Below are 27,312 nucleotides of genomic sequence, written 5' to 3'. Positions count from 1 at the left end.
CAAGAAGGAAAGTTATGTGGAAGGAAAACAGACATTGGAAAAGACCCAAGACAGCAAAAGAGAAGGTGAAGACTTGACATGGGAGATAAGCAACATCAACAAAAGCAGTACATTTCTTATTTTATCTAGTAGAAAACTGCTGCCAAAATAATATAATACATGCATTAATAACAGTAACTATAGTTAATTATGTGGACAATGTGAAGGTGAAGAGATTACCAAAGAACATAGCTCTGGTGGGAGGCCAAGGACCAAGGAAACTTGCAGGAGGATGACCCAGCAGTTTTCCTGGAGGGGAATGGAAACTCTCTAGGACAACCTGGGTGGAAAGTTTGGAGCAGAGGCAAAGGGCTTTGCCTCTGCTCACCTATGGTGGAGGACTTGAGGAGGTCATTGAAAGGGCCTGCTGCCGTTTCCTGTGTCACAGCAGGTTCAAGTGAGGATGTCACACTCAGAGGTAACAGACCATTTTTATGGAATATTTTGAGTCAGAGAAACTCAATTTCTTTTGTTGTTTGCACTCCAGTATTGGTGGTAATTCAACAATGCTTCATTTGGCATGGATTTCAGCTGAATCAGCATTTGTAGTTAATACGATGTAGTGGATGCAGCACTGCAGCAGCAGGATATTGGTGCTAATCCTAGCTGAGATACTGGGCAGTCTTATGTGTGTGAAACTCCTTGCCTGTTCCTCAGTTTCCCATTCTCTAAATCAGGTAGTGGCATCAATTGATCATCTAAGATACTTTGAGATCCACAAGAGAAAAGCACTAAAGAGCCGGTTGTGACTGAAATTACCTTTTTCTTCTGTGTACACAGAATTTTCTTCTTAATCTTCAAGCTTTTCACATGTTCTACATTGCTTCTGTGTTCTGCTTAGTACCTAAATCACATCCATAGATTTATCTTCTCACTCGTTTTTCTACTTCATAAAAATGCTGTTATTTCATAGGCTAGTTTTAAAGAGTGAAAAATATGAACTCCTATAGCAGGGTGATAGTAACATCATCCAAATACCCAGAGAAATAAAACCCCCATTCCTCTTCATCTAGGCATAATCTGCTAATCACCTTTACCTCACCTTAGAAATACATTCTGCATTGCATTGTTCATTAGGGAGGATGGAGAGACCAGAGGTTGCCCACAATACACATTCCATATCTCATCCAGCTATCTTCATGAGTAGTGAAAAACATCATGAGCTATGAGTAACTTGCTTAAATTTTAAATTTAATGATATATTTTCCACATATTATATTGTTTTAGCATTTTGAAGATATTAACTTGCCAGGAAGTCTATTTTTAAAAACTACTTTAAAATATCCTCCCTGCTGCACAAGTATCTATCAAAACCTTCTTTCCTCTGAGACCTCTAGATACTATCACACACCTAAAATATACCACCTACTTGCCCCTTATATTTGTAACCTTTAGTGAAATCTGTCCCCTCAGTTTCTTCTTTATAAGTAATAGACAACCTTCCTGCTATATTCAAGTGTAAAATCAGGAACATAGTTCATCCCAACAGCTGCTACATTTAGTAGGATATTCCTGAGTGGTGGCTAGCCATCCCTAGGAGGACAATCAGGCTTCTCTTACTGTATAGGAGAAAAGCTGATAAATGTCTATCAACCAAATGAAGATCAGTCCTAAAAGGGGAGATGGGACTAAGCACGTCAAATAATAAAATTTGATAATATGTTTGTAATTAAAAAGTTATGAGTGACTTCCAGATATCAAAGAAGGGAAGAAAAAAAAAAAAAAAAGGAAAGTAATTGTTTATATTTGGCATGATTTTCAAAGTTGTCATTGTACTCACAGGTTCTTATTGAAGTTACTGTAAACTGTGGGTATGTTGCACCTTTGAAAACCTTGCCAAAAGTGCCTTTAGACTGTAAGCTCCTTAGGGCAGAGACCTGTTACTCATTTGGCAAATTGTATCACAGCGCTCCATTGCCTAAACATGGCTGTATGCGTAATAATAATAATAATAGATAACAGATTTGTGCTGGAATTCAGAAATATCTGATGTGGTTCTATAGCCTTCTTATTAACGCAGTATTTCAAAACATTAAATGAAAGCTCATTTTATAGGCAAATCACCAAGGAAGTAGGACCAAAGAAAGCTGGATGAAAACAATTTATAAACCAGAGAGGTGTTTGCTTGGTCAGACTTGGAACTTCCCTCCTACTGCACGTTTCAATTTTACATTATTTGACTCACAGCCTGTCAGCTGGGAGCCTCGGTGAACAGGTAGGCCACGAAATATGCATCTGCCTGTGCTTATTTTAGAGTGTAGAATCTGATACATGTAAGTACATACATCTGCGCGCACACACCCTGAGCCCTGGGGGTGTTGCTACACTCCCCAAATTCATGTGCAATCCCTCTGCCTGTGCCAGAGACAACTACAAATGCGTCTTGACTCACTTTGCCTGGGAAGTGCCAGAGTGTTAGTTTTCAAATTCAAAGGGTATCAGCACAGAGGCTATTATTCTTTGCTCTTACTTCAGAAATCTTTCTCAGTTCAGCAATTACTCAGTATGGTACTTTGCAGTTTAATTTACAAAGTAAACTAATTACACACCTTCTCAACACACATATGAGAAGTCAGTGGTGACAGAAACAGCATTCTCACCCCAAGAGTGTCAGGGAAGCTGCAAATAGCCCACACCTTCTCAAAACCGACTGCTTATTTCTCTAAGCTCTGCTTTCCTCCAGCTGTTCCTCATCTGCAGAGTGGGGATAATGATACCCACTTTTCTGAAGGGGCTTGGAGGCCAGTGAGGAAGAGCACTGTGCAAGGAAGGTGCATGCTGTTCTCAGAGGAATGTCTGCTGCACCACTGAATTAGCACCACCGTGGCTCCAGGTGCTGGCTATGTCAGCAGACAGCAATGCAAAACCCCTTCCACAGGACTATTTATCCAGAAGATAATTATGAGGAAAAGGAAAGAAAACTGACCAGTCCTAATAAATACCAGCCCTTTCAGGAATGAATTTGAAAGCCAGTATTCTAGGTATCAGATGATAGGAATCATAAAGTTAAAGCATGCATTTACTTTAACGAACCTGGTCAAAAGCGCTGTCTGGAGTGTTTATTTATTCATTAATTTTTACTTGAGTAGACAAAGTAAATCTGCCTTTGGTTTTCATAAAACTTTCTTGCTACATTCTATTTAGTTTAAATTGGCATCTATTTGATTCAACCTGGAAAGCCCAGCCAAATCCAATTAGCGTCATTGAAACTCACGGAGTTCACTTTTTCTTTTCTTTTCCTTTTTTTTTTTGTCTCCTCCCAGTTTAAAAGCCAAGAGGACGAAGTCCAAAACTCTAAATTTGAAATTGTTCCCACTTTTCACTTGCAAGAGGGATGGGATGGACGGGAATAAATAACAATAATGTCACAGAAGTTAAAAAACCTGTCTATTGAGCCCGTTTTTGCCAGACTGGCTGGTTTTCTTTCCTTTCTTTTTTTTTTGCATCTGTTTTTGTTAAAACTTCCAAGCAGCCCAGCTAAAATTCTGGTGGAGTCAGTTGCAAGTGACAAGGCATGATGATGCTACTTCTATTCACAGGCCTCAGTGTGCTGCTTGCAAGCAGAGAACCTGAGGTGGTATCTGTTTCTTCTGTGTCTTGCCATCCCTTTGATACCAGAAAGGTTGGCGTGGAGCCTGGGCTGGTGAAGGGTGATGGAGCGTGCTCTGGCAGCCGTAGGAAAGCGTGTGATCCACATCTCTTGGCTCCTTCACCACCAGCAGGTCCACAGGCCTCCCTGGGCTGATGGCTGCCCCTGCAGGCAGCACCTCTGCCTTTGTGAGGAAGCTGGTGGTGCTGGCGCTCTGGCAACCTGGCAGCTGCCTGGCTGAGGTGGCTCCCCTTTGCTTCCTAAAAGGGTGTAGTTGGGCAGCTGCCGGGCCGCAGGCGTTAGGGAAACAAGTTAATTTTGCTCACAAAAGCTTCGGTAGCTCATTACAGAAAAGGAGCCTTCAAAAATATTGCTAAAATATGAATGTTTTGCAGGGGTTGCCACAGAAACATGTAGAGCACATAATCCAAAATAGGATGTCTAGACAAACTCCTACTGTCTGACCTTTTATGTATTTCCTAATCCAGCCAATCTTGCCAAGCAAATTGGTGACTAAGCAGCAATTCACTTTACACGGTGTCGTAAAGGCCTGACAAGGCCCAGGTCACGGTTATAAATTTCAGTCTGGCTACTTCAGCAACTCTCAGCTTCCTTTACCAGCATGGCTCCCGTGTGGTTTCTGGGCTGTGATGTGTGTTCTGGATCATCGTGAAGTAATTTTGGGGCTGTAAAATCCAAAAGCCACAGCTCCGCTGCGAAACAGAGAGCACTTTCATCCAGCAGGACCCCAGAGTTTACATAAAGCCATAAAAAGGGAGGCTGGAGAGAGTCTTGGGTGAAAGCAAAATGAAAGGCAGCGGCACTGGGGCCTGCAGCAGCCGCCTGCTTCTGGGGACTGGGGGCTGACACCCCTCCTTCCCCATCATACGGGGTGCTGACCGCCCGGAGCTAGCAGCACTGGCTTGTGCTACTCACAGAGATCTTTCTGCTCCAGGTTCCACTTTCCTCCTCCCTACAGGAGCCCCTTTGCTTTCCTTTATTTTCCAGAAGTAGCCCTGTACAAAGAAGTAGCCAGCTCCGGTCGTCCCGTTGCAGCAGAAAATTTAACAGAAGCCATTCAGTGACGGGTCATTTGTCAGTGTGGTTTGATTCCTAATGAATCTGAAAACTGGCTTTAGGAACAGTGAAGGAGGAAGGGGGCATTGACTCAGTATTCAGTAAACTTTAAAAAGTTATCTGTATCTAATATGCATATACACATGTAAGTATGCACGCATTTGTATACATACAGATGTAGAGATGCACAAGCTCATAAAGGTGAATACATTTTACAAAAAAAGAAACTGAAGTAGAATGCTTTTTTTTTTTTTTTAATATTTTGTTGCATGTTGCCTGTCCCTCACTTCCCCACAGAGCAAGATTTAGGGCTGTGCTTAGGCTGAAGGTAGGAGGGCTACCCTGGGCAGGAGTCTGGGGCAGAAAAGCAGTCTCTAATTCTGACTTAAGTTGGTCTCAGGTAGACATTCTGGTAAGCTGAAGGAAATTTTGTACACACTGCAAGGACAGGACTGCGTAACACATATGTTACTGCACAGAAAGTAAATGAGAGACAGAAAAGAGAGCTATTGTTACAAGGAAATGGGAGGGAGGACCCAGAGCAGGCAAGGGGAAAAAAAAAAAGCTAAATAAATTTCAATTTGATCAGCACATTAAAAGAATCATGTGTTGTACAGTATTATATAGTGGTAGTTATACACTGTGCATTAAACAGTGGTAAGAATTAACGACTTAATATCTGGCCACTCCATATAGCTTGTTATAGAGAGGTGTTGGATTTTATATATATTTTCTGTGAAGTTTAATTTTCCATGTGGTGTTTGGTCAGGAAATGGAGAGCCCCTCAGGTGGAGTGCCAGAAGAAACCCTTCTGAGGAGGATGTGTGCTGCAGTGTGCGGGGAGAAGATCCCAGGGGCGAACATTTCATCTTCTGAGCCGCTTGCTTTGTTTTATGCACAAGACATTTCTACTACAGAAGTTTTATTCTTAAGAAAGATTGAAGAAAATGGTGAAGAAAAAGATTTCTGTGATATCTGGACGTTAGTCCATCCAAGCACAGAAGAAATTAACGGTGTGTATAATTAGGGATTAATAGGAGGCACATGAGGAAAAGCACTGCACTGAATCCATGTCCTGCATCGCTGATAAACAGCTGCTCCTTTCATCTGGAGGTTCAGAAGTTTATTCTTCAAAAGGCTGTTACCACAGCCCCTGCAGCACAGCTGCTTGGTAGATCCCTGGCATCAGGAGAGCTAGCTCTTAAATCTCGTGCTGCCCTGGGGTGGTGTGCCTGCAGGCCAATTACTCTACCACTCTGTGACAATTTTTCCCTAGCCTGGCCTTCCTCTGCTCAATTTCCTCAACTCTTCAGAATGGGCAGCTCCTCTTAATCCAACCAAGTTTGGCCCTAAAGCAGAGGCTCTTAGGTGATACCAGAAACAAATGATTAACCCACCACAGCAGCTGTGGTGACAAATTTTCTCAGATCCTGAAAAAGTTCTCTCCTGATGGGAAGAATTAGGCACTACATGCTTTCTATGTAAGCAGACAGCTCTTCTTTGGATACAAATATGCAAGAACAAAACAGAACTCATGCTGCCTGGGCTGTGCGGTCCATGTTAAAAATAGAGGGGACAAGAATAGTGGCGAAGAGGTCATGAAGGTCTAGAAGAGACAGATAAATTAGCATTTAAAGAATTTCATTAGTGCAAAAAAGACAAGTGCATAAACTTTAGCACTCCAACATGAAAGCAAAACTAAGTCTCTAACCCCTAACTGTAATGACAATTACCCCAACCCTCCACCTAAACTGTAAACCTAACCCTAACTTTACATCCTAACTCAGACACTAACCTAAACTCTAATTACCCACACCCTAAACTGTAACAGTAAACCTAAATCCCAAATGTAAAGCCTGACCGCAACTAAAACAAAAGCAATTCTACAAGTGTGTTATCCTAACCCTAACCACTAACTGTAACCTTAAGGACTATAACCCTAACTGTAAACTGTAAATCCAAACACAAATCTAAATCCTAACCCTAATTCAAACTGTAATAAATTTATCTCCAAATCCTAAACCTAATTCTAATCTTAATGACTATAACCCTAAAGCAAAACCTAATCCCTAAACGTAACCCTAATGACCCTCAATGTAACCCTAAAAACCAAGCCCTAAACCTAATCCTGACTGTAAACCTAACACTAAGACCTAACCATAAATCTAATTGGCCTAATTCTAATCATAAACACTAACCCTAACCCTAATGACCCTAAGCCTAAACCTAACCCTAATAACCCTAAACCTAACCCTAACCTTAATGACTTATGACCCTAACCTCTAACGGTAAATGCTGAACCAACCATAATCCCTAATCCAGACCCTAACCTTACCCTTATAACCCTAACCTTAACTACACCCCTAAGACTGACCATAACCCCTAACCCTAACTCTTAACCCTAACCTTATGAAAGGCAGGACCTGCTTGACCAACCTCATCTCCTTTTGTGACAAGGTGACCCACTTGGATGAGGGAAAGGCAGTCGATGTCTACTTGCAATTCAGTAAAGCCTTTAACACTGTTTCCCACAGCATTCTCCTGGAGAAACTCGCTGCTCCTGGCTTGGGTGAATGTTCACTTTTCTGGGTAAAATGTGAATGGAGTTAAATCCAGTTGGCTGCCAGTCTCAAGTGGGGTCCCCCAGGGCTCAGTACTGGGGCCAGTTCTCTTTAGTATCTTTATTAGTGACCTGGACCAGGGGATTGAGTGCACCCTCAACCAGTTTGCAGATGGCACTGAATTGGGCAGGAGTGTGGATCTGTCTGAGGACAGAAAGGCTCTATGAAGGATTGGACAGGCTGGATCCATGGGTCGGGGTGAATTGTATGAGGTTCAACAAGGGTCAGTGCCGGGTCCAGCACTTGGGTCACACCAACCTCATGCAATGCTACAAGCTTGGGAGATGAAAAAAAAAGCTGCCTGGAGGAAAAGGACCTGGGGTGCTGGTTGACAGCCAACTGTGTATGAGCCAGCAGTGTGCCCAGGTGGCTAAGGTGGCCAACAGCATCCTGGCTTGTATCAGAAATAGTGTGGGCAGCAGGACGATTACGGTTGTCCCCTGTACTCAGCAGTGGTGAGGCTGCACCTTGTGTGTTTAGTTTTGGCCACAACTACAAGGAAGATATTGAGGTGCTGGAGTGTGTCCAAAAAAGGGCAAGGAAGCAGGTGAAGGACCCAGAGAACAACTCTTATGAGGAGCTGCTGAGTGAACTGGGGTTGTTTAGCCTGGAGAAAATGAGGCTGAGGGGAGACCTTAACACCCACTGAGAGGAAGTTGTAGCCAGGTGGGTATTTGCCTCTTCTTCCAGGTAGCAAGTGATAGGACAAGAGGAAATAGCCTCAAGTTCTGCCAGGGGAGTTTAGACTGGATATTAGGAAAAATTTCTTCAATGAAAGGGTTGTCAAGCATTGGAATAGGCTGCCCGGGGAAATGGTTGAGTCACCATCCCTGGAGGTATTTAAAAGAGGTGTAGATGTGGCACTTAGGGACATAGTTTAGTGATGGACTGAGCAATGCTATGTTAATACTTTAACTTGTTGATCTTAAAGGTAATTTCCAACCTAAACAATCCTAAAATACTGTTATCCTATGACTATAATGCTAACCCTGACTGCTAAACCAAATTACTGTAATCCTAACAATAATAACCCTAATCCTAACTGTAACCTAAACCCTAACCAGAAACCTAATGCTGACCCTAAGCTCTGACCCTAACACTAACCCCAAATAGGCTGTTGTGGTTTTGCATGGCTGGGTTCTGGTGGAGGACAGGGCTGCAGGGGTAGCTTCTGCAAGAAGCAGCCAGAAGCTCTCTGCAGGCCTGACAGAGCAAACACCGGCTGGCTCAAGGCCAGACCCACTTCTGACCAAGGCTGAGCCCAACAGTGCAGGTCACAGCGACTCTGGGAATCACATTTAGGAGAGAAAACCCCCTCAAGCAGCTGCTTTTTGCCACCAGAGAAGAGAGTGAGAAGATGTAAGAAACTCTGCAGGCATCAAGGTCAGTGAAGCTGAATGGAGGAGGTGCTCCAGGTGCTGGAGAGAAAGATGCCCCTGCAGCCCATGGAGAAACCCATGGTGGAGTGGGTGTCCCCCCGCAGCCCATGGAAGATGATGGGGAGCAGAGACCCCACCTGCAGCCTGTGGAGAGGCCCCATGCTGGAGCAGGTGAAGACACATGGAAGACACTGTGACCTATATTGGAGCAAGGCTCTGACAGGACCTGCAGCCCATGCAGAGAGAGGGGCCCACGCTGGAGCAGGTTCACTGGGGTCACTTGTGATTCTGTAGGGGACCAGGCTGGAGCAGTCTGGGCCTGAGAGACATTCTATGATTCTGTGACTGCACCCCATAGAAGTGACGCTGGGGCAGCTGGTGAAGAGCTGAAACCCCATGGGAAAGGGCTCATGTCGGCTAAGTTTGTGGAGGACTGTCTCCCTTGGGTGGGACCCCAGGCTGAAGCAGGGGAAGAGTGTGAGGAATGCCCAACCCCTGCTGTGGTTGTCTCCCCCCACACACCCCCACTAAGAAGGAAAATAACTTATGAGGTCCTGGCTGACGCCTCCATTCCTTACCCCTCCTTGTGCCACCTGTGATGGCAGTAAGAAGGGAGAAAAATCATCACTGAAGTGAAGTCTACAAAGAAGGGAGGGGTGGGGGGAGGTGCTTTTAGGTTGGTTGTACTTCTCATTATCCTACTCTGGTTTCACCATGTCTGAGTAGTGTAGTGTAATAAATTAGATGGTTTTCCTTTTTTTCTGTTCCATGTTGAGCCTGTTTTGCCCGTGACACTAACTGCAGAATGATCTCTCTCTGTCCTTATCTCGACTCCTAAGCCTCTCAAAATATGTTTTCTCCCCTGTCCAGCTGAAAAGGGTGATAGAGTGATAGAGCAGCTTTGGTGGGTGTCTGGCCTTCAGCCAGGGTCAAACCACCACATAGGACTAAACCTAACCCTAACACGTAGCCTTAATAACTACAACCCAAAACTTAACCCTAACCCTAACTGTGAACCCTAAACCATAATCCTAAACCTTCACCCCAACCCTAATAACCCTAACCCTGAACCTAGCCCTAACCTTAATGACTAAACCCAAACCTAACCCTAAGCCTAACACAAAGCCCCTAATCCTAATGACCATAATGCTGACCATAAACCTTAACCCCAATATCCCTAACCTTAATGACTATAAACCTCACACTGACCCCTAACCCTGATGACCCTAAAACTAACACCGAGTCCTCTAACTCTTACCCTTGTTACCTTAACCCTAATCCTAAAGTCTAAACCCTAATCCTATAGGAAACCAAATCTAGAATTGTCTAACCCTAACTGCTATAAGGTAGGGTCAAACTTCTCACATTAGAAATCATGCTTGTCAGCTTTTATTCATAGCAATTCCCTGAGGCTTTTTGTTGTTGTTGTTGTTTTGCGTTTTTTGGGGGTTTTTTGTTTGAATGGTAAAGATAAGCATGTGGCCTGTTCCTGTATTTCAGAGGCACTCTAGTTTGGGGGAACACAGCATTGTGCCCTTCATGCTATGTATACCTGGGTTAGTGCCCACTGTTGGTCTAGCTAGCAGTCCCTGCAAAGTATCCCCAGTGAAGTCATTTCAGCTACTGGCTGCAAAGAGCTGCCTGCCTGGGGCACAGTGCTTCTGGCCTTCCTCTGGAAGACCAGCTTCATCTGTCCTGTCTGCTCCCAGCTCTCCTTAGGACCAGGACCTACTTTTTTTTTTTTTGAAAGACAGACTCCCTTTCCCTGTGAATGTAAGCACAATTATATAATGTATGATTAGCTTTCACTGGTAAAATGGCAGTCTGATCTCTTGCTGCGTCTCAGCCACCCTCGCACGCGCACACCAATATCTGTATTATGTATATGTTCTTTCATTTTGTGTCATGTAACTGTCAGCTGTACCACTACTCCACCCTTGAAAAAAGGGATTATTTAGTCTAATGTCTGCTTTAACGTCTGAGCAGGGGTGTTGTGTTGCTGTGCTGCTGGTTCTGGTCGGCCTCCATCCAAGCATAGCACTCATCGCTGTTTTCACTGTTCCCTCTTAATGGTCACAAGATGGTCCAGTCAAGAGATGGCACTGCTCTGGAAAATATTTATAACGGAAAGGCAAAGCAACATGCTAGACATTTGTTAACTACAAAATTAGCAGGTTCACAGTGCTCAAAGATCTGTGACTTCTACTTTGTTTTCTCAGATTCATTTTCTGTAGCTAAACAGAAAATGCAAGTGTGCAGAATACCATGGTGTGCTTTGTTACAGAGAGTACAAAATGTACCCTGATGTATAAAAGGAATGCACCTTCGTCTTTTGAACATAACAGTGAAGCAGGTGGCAAGAAGGAACTACTGACGTCATCAATCTTTTTCCTCTTTTTATATCTTAGAGAAACAAACCTAACACATACTGCAAAGTTAAAATTTTACACACAGTCTATATAGTTCTGTTTCCTGTCTCTGCTAGCCTCATCATTTCTCTTCCACTCCCTCTAGTCATTTATCACACAGACTTGTTGCATCATGTAATACTTTTGATTTTCAGTTCCAGAGGAGATAGCTGTCACTTAGTATATATTCATGGGATGGTTCCTTGATATAATGAGAATGCCAGATGAACAAGTATTAGAGAATAGCAAAAGACAGCACGAACACCAAGTAGACCCAAATAGAAACATCCTGGTTTCTTTCTTTCTTTCTTTCTTTCTCTCTCTTTTTTTTTTTTAATAGGGCAAGTAAAATTTTGTCTTGTTTGAAGAATTAATTTTCCCGATACATGCAAAGGCAGCTCATACCTCAGATTTTGTGGACTACACATCAGCCATCAGAGAGGTAGGACTAAGTAATATTAATGTGGCTTTGGACTAACATTTAATTCAACAATCAATGCTGACTCCATCCCAAAAATAAATGCGAACTCCAGGCTGGCTGGAACTTGGAAATCTTATGAAGACGCAAACGTTAACTGCTCCCCTGGAATGCTTAACACTGTCTGCACACTCAGCTGGTCTCACTCGACGTGTTTCCCCTGTCTGAGCTGCAGTCAGCAAAAGGGAAGCAAGCACTGAAGTGAACGCACACAGACACAGCCCTGCACTTGCCCTCAGTTTGTTTAATGGACATAATCACTGCCATCTTCATAGCACTGTTAGAGGTTAAGCTTCTTTTAGTCTGAAAGTAGCCCTTATCCTCTGAGGTGGAGGAGACCCTCGTTGTATTATGTCACTCAGCTGAATTCCTCCACTGGTTTCTGACATAGGCCAGTAGCAAGTATTCATTACACACAACTTTCACCCCATTTTCATGAGGAGGACTAAACCTGGGGGCCACAGTGACAAGGCAACAACCTTCTTGTCTTTGAAAGATTCAACATCTTACATGTGTCTTTCAAAATCTCTCAATCCAGCCCTCCTCATCAGCGTCTGAAGTCCGTAACCCCTGCGCTACCACCATACAAACAAACAGAGTCATTGTGTTTTAAAGAACAGTTCCCTGGTGAGGAAATCTATTTGGTCTTTGACCTTTCTCTGTGTACAAGTTCAGGATGTTTACCATCACTTCACAAGTCACGCTCTTTCTTAAGCAAATATCACTGTCCATGAACATGGCTGATGTTGCTAAGGGTTTGCTAGCTGAATCAAGAAATGGAAACAAGAAAATGAAAGTTTAAAACTGGCACACTGTGGGCTCAGAGATTTTTAAGAAAAGCCTTGAACTGAAAAAAAAGAGAAATGGAAATAGCAACTCTGCTATTCATTTCTGAACAAATCAGTCATTTTGATCTTTGATACCAGTATGTAACTCGTCGAAAGGGTGATTGGCGTTGCTTCTTATGCAGCAACTGACTATCTAGCAACTAGCACTGTTTCTTGTAGAAGAGCATCTGGAGGTGTCAAGGTGGCACCCCACTACATGGAGTACTGTTCAGATGTAAGCAAGGGCTGACTAAAATGACCTGACAGTTGTGAATTCTATTTTTTTTCAAAGCACCTTATCATTAAAACACACTTGCTATCAAACCCCATTTTTTAACAATTAAATTTTAGAAGCCTAAGCAAATGAGAAAGAATTGCATTCAAGTCTTTGCCATACAGATTTCACAATATTGTTTTCCAGGGAAGAAAGTAAGTTTAATGAAGGGAATTTAGATGTCCTCCATACCAAAGAAGAGACTTGTAAGAACACTAGCTTGCTGCATTATTCAAGGACAGAAATCTATTTCATACAACAAAAATAGGAAAAGCAATGATGCTAAAACCCATAAAACAAGACTACCCATTGGGACTCACAACCTTGCTTTTGGTCGAAATGTCCCAGTCCTTATCCAAGCGGGTTTCCTCTGGCACATGTTCAGTGCAGAAAATGGCCACAGGGCTGCTTGCCAAGCTCTGTCTGAAGGGAAAAGGGCCAGGAGTAAGGGTAAATAAAGAAGTGGCATGTTGTAGGAAACACCTCAGCAGGTAGTACAGCAGAATCCAGGCGCCATTGTTAGCTGGAAGACTGCCACAATTTACAGAGGGTATCCAAGTGTTTGCCTATGCAACAAAAAGAAGGTGTAACTGCAGCGTGGACAGATGTATCTGTGATAGCTTTAGTCTGGCAGTTGTACATAACAGCAGCAGTTAAGGCATGCTGGCAAAGGCATCAGCACCTTCCTACAGCACTGCACCGTCCTCAGTATCACAAAGCCCCGCAGACCTTGATTTTTTGATTGTTGAGTTGTGGGGTAGTTTTCATTGCTTTTACTGCCCAGGCTAACGAGATTCAGCCTCAGACAGATGTCAGGCCTTCTGCACCCTGTGCAGCCAGGCCAGGGATTTACCCTGTCCCTAAGCAATCAGAAAGCACAAAGCCAGAAGAAGGTCCCAAAGCCATATACATCTTATTATGGGTTTTCATTTTAATCTAGGATAAATCATCTAGATAGAGCTGCTTGCATTTAAATGGTAAGATGCAACAATCAGTGCCTACCTTTGTATTTTAAGAAATACTGAGCCAGTCCCATGCAAAAGGCTGTGTGAGATGCAAACATATGTACATGTAAACATGTACAGGTCTTACTCTGATCCTAACAATTTCACAATGTGATTGCACTGAATTTCTCAGGTTAACTGAGAGCAAAGTCAGGCACTGCACTCAAGTCACAGTACTGTGTTGATCAAAGCAAGTCATTCCTTTTTCCTTTTCCACTTCCTTATTTCTAATTTTGAATAAGGAAGCTGTCCTGGAGCATCTTAATCCCCTATTTCTTAGTGTCATAATGTATGTTCCTCCTTGGTGGATGAGTAGTTTTCTCAGACCGATGATTTTCTGGTATGTCCCTAAAATGTTATTTCAGAGCTGTCCAAAAAAGCCACATCCCAACAAACTAGAGCGATGTGGAACTTGCTTAATTTCAGGGCCTTGCAGATTCAGCATGCAGATCCTAACCATTTAAAGATTTTATGAGTTCCAGTTTATTCAAATCTGGAACTTAAGACCATGCGAAGGAATGCAGAAAGAGGGGGGAGGCCAATCGTACCAAGACACCCACCCTCCCATATTTGCATGAATAATACCTCATGCTAAAATAATAGAGTCTTGTATAGGGCCAGCTGTTTATTCTATTAAGTTATCTAAAAAAACCCATGGCCTTATAACATGCAATGCTCCCTAGAATTGTGGCCCTATTCCACTATAAAAGTTCATTATCTTATTTACTAACCTGTAAGGACAGGCCATTCAGGTTATTCTTTCTCTCTCTGATCTGACCGAATCCAACCTACACGACAGTTCCACCAACCCATAACTTCCACAGAGAAGGAAAGCACGGGACTGGAGGCATGCCAGGGTCTTAGAGACAAGGAGCAGCCATTACTTCTTCCCAGCCCAAGAACAGATACCAAACTGGGGTTGGATGTGCTCTGCTAACATAGTTGAAATATCCCAATCTGCTTGAAACAGTATTTCTCCTCAGTTATTCCCACCTGCTTCTTCACTTCCTTTTGACTTTTTGACTTTGCTAAGGCTGTGATGGTTGTTCCTGTCACCCTCTATGTGAACATTACCTGATCACAAATCTACCAGCTCCAGCAGTCCCCCCTGCCAGAACCCCAAAGCAGAGTATGGAGCACAGGGTATGACCTATACAAAGTATAGGCAAGAGGGTATTTAGACCTGAGGCATCCAAGAAGTGTTCCAAAGATTCCAGAAACACTTCCTACAGTTTGCAGGCCAGGCAAGAGAAGGCATAAAACAACAGGGTGATTGCCCAAGACAAACCAGAGTTCAAGAGGGGTTGACAAGTCTTCACCGGGGCAAGGTGCCACTGTTGGTGGTTTTCTGGTAATTTTACAGCATTTCCCCTGTACTTCTTTGTTCTGCCCTGTTTGCAGCAAGACATCAGAAAAATTTCCCCTAAATAACCACTGTATTATTTTATAGATTTAACCTTGCAACTCTTTCCTCTTATTTCCCTCTAAGTCACACGTTATCTCTTTCACTGCTAAATATTTCCTGTCTGTTCATTCATTGGCTTATTTTAGCTCCTTCCTTCCTCTTTGTTGGCTGCCTGCTCCCTATATGTCTGCCCTTCATGTTTATACTCTTGCCCATTGTTGCCTGTTTTTTTGGCCAGTATATTGGTTCCCATTTGTTGTCATTGTGAACTCTTAAAGAATAACCGACTTCACATTCTCTTTGTGTGAATCATGACTGTCGTGGCCTCCACCACAGCAGCTGTCTTGACCTGTGGCAGCTCCCTGGAGACCAGTTCTGTAGTGGGAGTAGGCACAGCCTGGTCAGTAGCCCTTGATGCTTCGCTTGCATTTAACAGGTAGCTTCAAGTCTCACCTATGTTTTCTTTAAACTCTCTAATTCCCCTTCTCCCTTGAAAACAAACAGAAACTAAACTTTCCTCCTTTTATAAAATTCATACTGGGTTCCCAAGGAGACAAAGCTAACTTAAACTTTGGAAAGCTTTATTCCTGCTACTTCCTGAGACCCATTGAAAGGAAGCGACAATTCCCAGATACCCTCAACTACTCTCCTTATGTCTCTTATAGACCCAAATGAATAGATAATTTGTGAGACTTTTTTATCCCCATGAAGCTCTGTGCAATGGCATACATTATGATGCTAAGAGCCTCTTCTCTTGACTCATGCTGATTTAAGCAACATAAAGATCACATTTCAAACTAGACTTCTTGGGAAAAGGTCATTTTCTTTTTCTATGCCTGTTCCATTGTGATGTTCTCTCCCAGCACTTACCCCCTGCTATTACTTAGGTGCTCCCTTGTTGTTGTTTATATTAAGGGTGCTAGAAAGAAAAGGCAACAAGAGAGTGAGCAGGAGATCTTATGAGTCAGATTTGCTCGATTAGCAAAAAGCACATGCTGAGATGCTGAGGGCACAAGTCAGGAATGGGTAGAATAATCCAGGATTAGATTTCTCTAATAATTTTTTCCTTTTTTTTTTTAAATTAAGATTGTTGCTGTGAGTCAAAAGTTCATTAAAATATTGAAACTACAAAGAAAAAAATACATGGAATATGGCTGAAACACAGATCACTAAGAGGGAGGTCCATCTTGCAGCCTTGCATACATAGCCCATGCTGTCACAGACAAGGAACGTGCATGCATCCTAGATGACCTGGCACTGTGAAGCTGCAGGGGCCTCAGCATTCAATCCCATTAAAAAGTATTTCTGATTGTGAATGTAGACTTGGCTGGAATTTACTGTGCAGTAACAATAAAAATGGCAACCCAAAGGGTGACCTATTGCTATTAACTTTAAAAAATCAGCCTGACTGTTTTTTATTATTATTTTGACTTGTATCAGCTTTGTATTAAAGCTATAGGCTGGCTTCGTATTTATCTGAGTGCAAAATAGGTATAAAAAGGGGAGGAAACCATCCGACATCCTTTTTACTCCGCAGCACCCTCATGAAGACTGTTAAAATAAATAGCTAAGGATGATCATCCTTAGACTCTTAGATGCATACACAATTTCTGTCAGTTTTTAAAAGCTTTTCCCAGGTATACTCCTCAGGAAAAAAAAAATAAATTAAAATTGCTATTTTATTGTTTCCAAGACAGACCTTTCATAGACAAAAGGATTTGTTGCCAAGGGATATGCACCCATACACATATTATACATGTTCATATACCTTGTGAAATAATTGTGTAAGACTTGAAGATTTTTGAGAGGTTTCTGTTTCACAGAATCACAGAATTATTAAGGTTGGAAAAGACCTCCAAGCTCGTCTAGCCCAAACATCCCCCTACCACCTATATTGCTTACTGAACCATGTCCCTAAGTACCTCATCCAACCTTTCCTTAAACACCCCGAGGGACGGTGACTCCACCACCTCCCCGGGCAACCCATTCCAATGCCCAACCACTCTTTCTGAGAAGAAATTTCTCCTCATTTCTAAACTGGACCTCCCCTGGCACAGCTTGCAGCCATTCCCTCATGCCCTATTGCTAGTTATCTGTGAGAAAAGGCTGAACCCCAGCTCACCACAAACTCCTTTCAGGCAGTTGCAGAAAGCAGTAAGATCTTCCCTGAGCCTCCTCTTCTCCAGGCTTCTCCAGTTCCCTCAGCCACTCCTCATAAGACTTGCATCCCAGACCCTTCACCAGCTTCGTTGCCCTTCTCTGGACACGCTCCAAAGCCTTGATGCCTTTCCTGCAGTGAGGGGCCTAGAACTGAACACATATTCAAGGTGCCTTCTCTTTCTCTGTCGCAACCCAGCTTCAGCATTTACTTGTGGCTTTTCTCCCAGTCACTGGATTTTAGTGGCCAAGTGACCCATGCTATGCAGTGTCTCACACGTATGCTGTTCTTCATTCAGATCACCAGAGCCGTGTACTGCATGATTACTTAGTGAATCTAAAATTTCAGGTTCACTAACCACTTCATGGGACATGATGAGAAGCCAACACAAGGCTACATCTTTGGTAAGTACCTGCCCTTTAAAAAAAAAATACATTCAATGGGAATCATGGCTATAAAACAGCTTTTCATATGGTGTACACACACTGGAAAGCCTGCATCTTTAACATTTGCAAACTGGAGACAAAGTTCCTCCTTAAAAGAGATGGTATCACCACTCAGCAGCAGTCTCTCCTTCCATGCTGATCAGTTTTCATTACAGGAATGCTTTATATTGCTCTGTGAGTAAATAGTTATTAATAGATAAAATGCCAGGAGAGAGACATCAGCAATTGTTCTCTATCCTAGATAGCTCCTTGATTTTGCAGGATTAATAAAACACATTATTATGCATGGCAATCAGCTTTTGTCTGGATACTCTTTGTATCAGCTCTTAGGCTCTTGTAGAAGCCCATACCTGCTGGATTCCCACGTTCTTGAGGGCAGCTTATGACACGCTAAGGTAGACCTCAGCTCTACCTCATTGCAAACCTTCACCAGACCATCCCACCTACCAATGTGGTTTCTTTCATTAGTCCCTGCATGCAGCTCAGAAATCTCTAAAGTGCACAGAGATGAAAGGATAGCTCAGCATCATGCTTTTCAGACAGCTTTTAAACAAGTTTTCTTCCAAGTATTGTGGGTTTCCCTATGCGTTAGGGATACCTTGATTATTGTGGCCTTCCTTGATTGCTTAAAGGCTTCCTGAAGTTAATGGGGAACACTCAGAAAATGGGAACCCACCTTGTTGACTGATATAGCTCTCAAAGGGAAGCTAAGTCACTATACTGACAGCATGGACTCTCTCACTCAGGGTAAGCTCGTAACTCATCATCTTTCACCAGTAGCTCACAGTGAAAGCCAGGTTCAGTTACTGGAGAATGGCTGGTGCAGGAGGCCTCCCTTCAGCTAAAAGGTACCACAGCTTATTAGTATTGTCATCTGTACAAGTCTATTTCTATGGCTGCAATACCAGTCTAGGCCTATTCCTTCCACAGCATTCAAGCTTATAACATCACCATTTCTATTTTACTGTGACTTCCTGGCACAACCAGGTTATCCGCCCTAGCTATCCACCTCAGAGATGGGAAAGCCAAATTCAGGTGCCTACTGCTGTCTCCTCTGCATTTTGTATTGAGACGTTAGACAACAGCCTGGCCTACCTTCAGATCACAACCTTTAACATTTATCCTGTAATTGCCCTCTGATGGACAGAAACAGCGTGGAGAGACTAATCAAATTGCCAGAGATTCCCCAGGGAAGGAAACCAACTTGAAACCTTTAGGCGTTGGGTTAGCACTCAGACATGATGCCCATACTCCTAACCACATCAGTATATGGATGGGTAGGTATATAAAGATGGTCATAACCTAGAAATGAAAGCAGCATGACACAGAAGACCTCTCAGGGACTGAAAGTTGGATTCAGATGTTTACTGATCCTCATGCTCTAAATGCTCATATGGTTTCCCTAACCATATCTGCTGTACACTCCAGTCATGATGATCAAACCCATTCAGCATGTTTACCGTTTTCATTAGAAGCCAATGTGTTCTGAAGAAGAAAACAACCTCCCCTCTTCAAAAATGTTGCATATTTTATGTCTATGAAATGTGAATAGTGTATTAAAGAAATGGGAAAGAGGAGCAGCTATTACCCACCCTACCTTTGGTAGATGGTCATACATAGAGTCACACATTCCCTCCAGACATATAATTTGAGCACCATGCAGAACCATAGTTAGAAGCCCAGGTTTATTGTAAAGGGGAAAAGAGATGTTTTCAGACAGCAACTCAGAACATAAATACATGCCTAAAATGACACTTGGTCTACAGTTAAAATGCAGTATTCATCTCAGTTCTTGATTTTCACCATCTGTGTATGGGATCTGATAATTTATAAATCAAGTGGACCACTTCAACCCAGTCCTCAAAACAGGCTGTCAGGCAGAGAGCTGCCTCGAATCCAAAGCTTCTTGTGCAAAATATACAAGTCTCCCATGACTGAGAAAGTTAATTTATCCAGGTTTCCAAATGTGCCAAGACTAACGTGGTATTTGACTTTTACAAATTTATAACCCAATTCTTATCTGGTTGGAAAAACATATAAGTAATAACAGTCAAACAGACTTAATGTTGCCTTTGCAAAGCTGAGCACAGGCACAAGAGTTAAAACACATCTTCCAACAACACCTACAGGGCTGCAAATATTGCTTTGAAGGGATGCAAAAGATGCCTCTTTGCTCTGGAGCTTTGTTCTTCTGTGCTCACTGGGGAAAAAAATCCTGAAATTGATGCTGAACTAACTGCTGCCCCCAAAGGCTTAAATACACACCCCATTTTCTCCAAAAGCAATGAACCAACAACGCCACTGGATAGCCATCATGAAGGATCACAAACCACTCCCCGGGTACTTAAGACTGACAATTCTCTGTAGTCAGTGGCTTGTATATCCAATGGTCTCATCCAGCTGGCACCTGGACAGTGAGAAACATAAAATGTTCTTCAGTCGTCATGTCAGTCCTTTTACATCCAACCTTTGGTTTCAAACCACTTGCAGCTCTGACCATGTGGAGCAGCGCCTGGAACTGAGAGCTGTTCAACCCTGGAAGCTTAAAAATGCCCAACTAGCTACAACTGCTCAAATTCATTGACAGAAAAATTAGCATCAGCTATTTAGCATAGCCTAAGTGTCTTCATGCTACAGGATCTTGAAACTACTGCACCTAAACTGAATGGGGGGGGGGAGGAGGGGAAGGGGGGGAACACACTTCCACATGCCAAAAAGGAAAATATTTTGTCTCTGTAAGCCAAGAAGGAATGTGTTTTGTCATGGCTCTTCACAACAGTCGTGGTAGAAGTCACATGACATTCATGACTTGCTGTTGCTTTATAAGAACTTAACTTGCTGTCTAGGTATTGTACAGGTGGAAATGGGTGTGATTCAGGGAAGCAGATTGTTATAACAATCATAACTTGTATAAGTTATGTTTTCCTGTCTGAACCGGACATTTCCATAGGCTTTTCCCACCTCTTACTAAAAGCACTACCTATGGCAGCAACACTGAATAGCTGCTTTTCTGCCAAGTGATTAGGAAAACAAGCTGCACAGGGCGAGTATAACTTAAGAGTGGATGACATGTCCCACACGACTCTTACCAACCCCTCCCTTCTATTCTGGTAGGATAGGACTTGAACTGGCTTCACAGCTGAGCAGCTTTCCTTCCTGAGACTCTGTGGCACTTAACATTGGGGTGAAATCAGTGTTTGTTTACTTCTTCTGAGTAAATTAGGGGCATGGAAAGAGGAGGGGTCTCAAATCTCAAAAAGCAGCATGAAAAATTCAAGGAAATTTGAAAATTGTACAAGTCTATTTACTGAAGATGAGAGAAGAGAGGCATTTTAACTTGAGGAGAAAGTGGGGTGACTCTCCTATCACTGCTACCACCTTTGCCCCTGGCTTCTGCAGCGTTGTGCCCATCTGCCAGCGTGGAGGCGAACAGTCCGCTCCTTCGTGCACGCTTAACAATAGTAAGTGCTGTGTCCTGGGATCACTTAAATCCTCTGCGTTCTTAAAAAAAATAAAAAGGCCTTTTCAATCCTTGACATTTTAAGTCAGAAATAAAAGCAGCCAAGCACATTATTAAGTTCGGCCTCAGTTTCAAGAAAGGGATGGGTGTGGGTGTGTCTGACCATGACTACACCGAGGAGATAACTGTTTCTAGGAGAAGAGTGTCAACTTTTATTTTTGGGACAGCAGAGTTGGCAGATGCTTTTGGCTTTCACTGCACAATTCATGTGAAATGAAAAAAAAAAAAAAAGAAAGAAAGAAAAAAAAAAGAGAAAAGAGACATTTAAGTGGCGCTGCCCAAGAAAACCAGACAGACACACACGAAAAGGGAATGATGTACCATACGAAGCATTAAACACACACGCACACGCACACAGGCAGCGCTGTGCTTTACGGGATTCGAACCATATGCGCACATACACATACACACGCACTAACTCACATCCGTAAATCATTTAGCCAGACTATCTGTCTGGCGTGCGGAGCAGAAACACTCTTATGAAATCTATTTTCTTCTTTTAGCAGCAGGCTAATAATTGATAAAGAGCCAGACTGGGGGCTCTGAGTTTTATATGACAGATATACAAGGCTGCAGTTCTCCTCGTGTGCGCTTTGCCTGCTCTCTAGACCACAGCAGCTCCAGCCCAAGAGCAAGCAAAGCCCCTCGCGGCTGGCACAGAGCAGGCTCCTCAGCAGCTGCCAAGGAGCCCTGTGAGGGCAGGGTGGATCGCCTGATTTAGCCAAAGCAACAAGAAAGAAGTAGCCAGTGGGTGACTCAACAGGCGCAGGAGCCAGCTGTGTGTACAGCCCCGCTCGGGCGGCTGCGGCTGCCGGCCCAGCCCTTCTTCGGGTACGGCTTGGACACAGGGATGCGCTTGCAGCAAAGTCCCGAGCCTCCCTCAGCAGCACCCCAGCAAAGAGCAGCAGCTCGGGGGCGGCAGCGCGGTCTCGCCGTAATGAGAGAGTGGGCAAAGCAGCAGAAATAAAAATGCCCTCGTGGCCCATCTGAAGGCACTCCTGCTGGCTCTGGCGATGGCTGGAGGCGGGGAAGCACGGGCAGTACCAGGGAAAATAATGGGCTACTCCAAGGACCAGGGCTTTCCTCCCTCCTCTGCGTGTTGCCTGAATTACAGTGCCAGCCCCCAACACTCTATCAATACAATATTGTCTGCAGTTTATTTTTCTAAGGTTTATTTGTCTCTGTCTCTTTTCCGCACGCCTGTTCCCACCCTTCCCAAACAAACTTTAATGCAGAGCTTAGCATATCACAGCAATAACCCATTTCTGGGCGCCACAGCTCTGGGGGCACTCCTCCGGTCAGTTGGCTTGGGGCAGCCTCTGGCAAAGGGATGAGAGCCAGGCTGGGCAGAGGAGAGGAACCACCCACCCCAGCTCTGCACTGCCCTTGGAATAACTTCCATGGCTGCCCCGGTCTCTGCAACGCTCTGTGCAGAGATGCACTTGCAGCAGCTGCAGCTGCTGAGTATGGGCACTGCGTTTCCACTGGGATAGACCATCTCCAGCAGGTCACCTGGGTATTATGTACCTCTGTTTGCCTTGCAATGAAAGGGAGAGGAGGTAGCAACAAGAAGGAGGTAAAACAGTATGTGCTTGCTGCTAACATTTACCACCATTTGGGTTTAGTGTGGAGAAGAAATGGTTATCATAAACTAGGCATGCCAAGGATGTTGCTGGGTGCACTAGTGCTCTTACTTCTGCTTGAAGGAAGAGTGCTAATGGGAGCTCCCACCACCACCTTGACTATGTCTGCCTAAGAGAGCATGGCCATGTTCCTCTTGGTGCGAGGAACAACTCCCCTTGCACCACTCAAAAACTGGTAGGCTAAGCTAAATCATCTTAGCACATGGCATGCCAGCCCCTAGAAGAGGAAGGAAAGAAAGGAAAGGGTAGTAGGTCCCCATGCCCAATGGCACAATGGTGGGTTGATCTTGTTCCCCATGAAGCAGGTTGGTGACAGGTAGCCTGCTTCTGTTTTGGGCTCAGGGTAGCCCAGAAGACTGTATAAACTCCATCTCAGAGCTAACCCTGGTGGGAGCAGGAGATTGGACTAGACACCTCCCAAGGTCATTTCCAGCCTGAGTGATCCTGTGATCCCTCTGGGTACCAATGAGCAGCCAGCTCAGATGGGCTACTTCTCCCAGGGCTTTTTACATCCCGTCTTCTGCTCCTCACTCTCCCTCTTTACGTGGTATTGACTGGCCACTCTTTTAATGAACAGTGAGATTATGAAAAAAAAACCCCACCCAACCCTGAAACACTTCCCACTAAAATTATTTCCACATTGTTTGGCATAACTAAGGGGCAACTCTTTTTTAAGCAGTTCCATTTTTTGGGCCACTTCATTCCCCCACATTAAAGGGCCACAACCAACTCCTCAGACTCTCTTGAGAGGCATGACAGGGATATGCCCGGCTTTGGTGAATCTTGCAAAACAGAGAGTGTGTTTGCCTCGATGCCTAGAGCTTGCCAAGTAAGCCTGCCAACAGGAGGTGTTGCTGGCATGGAAAGAGCATTTACCAGGCTTCCTGCTAACAGGAATACCTGGTGCTTGTAGTGATCTTCCTTCTGTTAGGCTGCAAGGAGTCCAAGGCTCAGGGGAGGCTGCTTGCTTTGTGCTGAGCCCCGCACACAGCCAGAGAGAGAAGCTGCACTGCAGTTTCTGATTTTCACTAATTGCATCTGCCTTGGTTTTTCTCCCCTACATCATTCCTGTGTGAAAGGACCGGAGGTGCCTGAAGGATATACCTCCTCTTTTGACTCTGTGACAGCTGGAGCGCAGTGTTCAACTTCAGGAGCACAGGCGTGCCATGCACACCCTGCTGAGAAAAGGGAAGCAAGGTCTATGAACATCATCACAAAGCTGGCTTCTCCCCTTCCACCTGAGGCGAAACAAAGAGAAATGAAACTTCACATTTGGGATCTTCAAGCTGTTGTAGCTATCCTGTTCTCAGACGGACCATCAGGATTTAAAAACTAAAGCACATTTAAGATAATGATCCCTTCAGGTGCTGCTTCCGTTCAATGGCCTCAAAGTGCTCGCTCTGGCCCTGAGAGCATTTGTCTGTGTGTCTGTGAAAGCAAGTCTGAATTACATTTGCTCAGGGGCACTTTGCTTCCAGGGACAGTGTCACACAACTGAGCTCCCCGTGGAGTTCCACATGCAGCTACCAGAAGTTCTGCTGGGTCTGCTCAGAGAGCTTTGCTTGGGGTTAGCTTAGCTTTTAAACAACATCACTGGTGAAAGGATGACTGTGCTTCTTGCTTGCGCCAAACAGGGTTCTTCTCCAGGATTCCAGAAAACAGTTCCCTTTGTAGTCGTGGCGTGTTTGCAGTCATTTGGTAAGAGGGGCCTATGCCAGGCCAGGGCTGCGGGAAGGTGCCAGCGATGTATCGCTGCCACTCACTGTGACTGGGGAGAAGCAGAGCTCCTTGCACTTCAGCGCTGACATTTTAATACTAAATCATTGCAAATCACAGTCATTGCTGTTCTGCCGAGTACAGACCTCGGCATCTGCTTTGTTGCCAGAGGGAAGGGGAGAGGAGCAGGGTTCTGTCTTTAGCTGGTGTCCTTTGGGCCGGGCTTTTCCTACTCAGTCCATCACTGCCATCAGCAGAGGCATTGTACTGGATTCCTGTAGCTGGTGCAACACACACCACTTTTGTCTGACTTTAAATCAAGAAGCCCTGTTTACATCTTCAAATAGTTTAATCTAGAAATTTCATGGGAGCTTTACCTTCTAACTCTAAGCTACATTTGGTTGAGTTTGGCCCTGCATGTGGGAAAAACCCTTTGGAGAAGCACAGTAGTTACTGTACAGACACAGCTGCTGTTTTTCCAAATGAAACACAGTATTTCATCTGTTTCAATGCTGTTTTAAGTCAAATCAATTTGGCCCATGACTCGTTCGGTACTTCTTTTGCCAGATTTGATTTTTTGTGTTTGGAGTTTGGGCTGGTAAGTAATAATGACAACAACGTGTCTGAAACAAGAAGATATTAACTCTGTTTATACCAGCACAAGCAGAATTTTGAAGGGCTCTAGGTGCCAGACTTCAAGCAGGGTTTGGTGTGCATGGAATACATTTGGAAGGTGAGAGTTTGGCGATGGAGAAATACCAAGGAGCCGGGCAGAAAGTCAGTTGGAAAGAAGATCCAGGTGCTTGCTGTAGTGGTGAGGTTTGATGAAACAAGCCCTCTTATAAGAAGAGGACTAGATGCAGTCTAGGCACGTGGACCAGTGCTGAACGTGTGCTTAGTGCAAACCCTGTTGCAGAGCATATTTTCTGTGACACGTGAGCTAGACTGCAGCTACTCATTCCAAAAATGAAATGGTTAAGACGACTGTGGAGCTGCCATGTACAGATCAGTGAAGTATGTGACATCTTACCAGCTGAAATATTTGAGGCCAAACATGAAGTTGTTACTCATTGAGAGCTCTGCCATTAAGCTCGCTCTCCCCTGGTATTTATGATTAACACTTCAAAACATCTGCATCGCCTTTTTGACTCAGAATTCCAGTCAAAGGGAACCAATTTTCCGTGGCAAAGTTTCTGACTGTTACAAAAGAGAAGACTTCTGGCTTCAGCCATCTCTGTCCTTTATTCTCCCCAAAGCAGTAAATCCCCTTTGGGAAGGAGGTGTCTCCCAGTGCCCAGCTCATGTCTCCCTCCAGGCACAGAAGTTGCAGCGGCCCTGAGCCCCTCCACACCTTGCAGAGCACTGATGAGCACTGGTGCCTCTCAGGTTCCCTTTCAGGCTCCATGAGGGAGCATGGGCCCTACGTGCACGACCTTACCCCTGGGCCCTTTCTAGCACGAGCGTTAGAATGCCTGGCCAGGCTGTTGGGGTGTCCTTTAGACAAGCTGGGAAGGAGTCCTTTCCCAAACTGAAGTTTTGGTCACGGCTCCCAAGGAATGGAAAGCAAAGTTTGTGTGAAGATGAAATGGAGTGCAGAAGCACATTAAATCTAAAGGGTGAAAGTTTTTCCTCCTACAAACTCTTCCCAATTAAAAGGGGGAGAAAGCAGAAAGTACTTGGAAATAGGTCCTATGGTTGCAGAACCACATTTCTGAAATACAGATCTCTCAAGTATCAAACTGCACTGCAGAATGACTAATCGTGGGGTGACTAATCCCTGTCTCCCCTCCAAAACTATTACTTCACAGTGGCCAAGAAAACATACCATAAAGATGTTGTTATTGCATCACTCACATTTACTTGCATTGAGAAAGACTGAGCCTTTTACAGTACTTGTCTGATTACCAAAAGATATGCTTCTTCCATGTAAGAAAAGAAAGGACCACTTAGTCTCATAGTTCATCCTGGACAGTTGTGAAGGTGTTTGGTTAAATACCTAGGGACTGGGAAGCTGGCTTTCAAGCAAAGAAAAGAAATATTGGGGGGGGGGGGGGGGGGAGGGGAGAGGAGAGGAAGAGGGCAGGAAGATGGCAGAAGCAGATGGATATTCAGGTTGACAGAAAATGAAAACCTGCCTTCGTCTTGCTTTCATTAGTCTTCATTATATGACCACGACAGCTTTAATTGCTGCCCTGCATACATAAGTAATAAAAATGTAAAATGTTTAAATGAACTGTGGCTCCCAAAAGCTATTATAAAAGATTAATGATGAGTACTCTTTGCTAACTTAAACGTCTTCAAGAAACACATCTGAGCAGCCCTTGCGGTTAAGATGATATTAGAACAATATTTGCCGGACCACTTGTCTCAAACCATTATGCACCAAGCTTTGATGGTTTTGATTATTCTGTCTTTAACTAGTCTGAATTCTAGACATATTTGATTCCAATTTACTCATTCCTGACAAGTTATCCCACTCCTGCAATCCAAAGAAAGACTCTTCAGGTACTCATAGCTATATTCTGTCTTTGAGAATTGCTGATGCTTGCTTCGATGGCTTTTACCGCCAAAGTCATTGAGTGTAGGGTTTATTAGTAGCGCTTCAGAAGTTATCATGCTAATTAATACAATATCCAGATGAAGGGGAAAATACACAATCTTTTCTATTTAAATTGGAAGCCGTACCAAGACCCATCTTTGAAGTGACTCCTTCCCTTGAGGGGCACAG

This window comes from Gallinula chloropus (genome assembly GCF_964237585.1).
Source record: "Gallinula chloropus genome assembly, chromosome: 2".
NCBI lineage: Eukaryota > Metazoa > Chordata > Aves > Gruiformes > Rallidae > Gallinula > Gallinula chloropus.
This window is presented reverse-complemented; position numbering follows the sequence as displayed.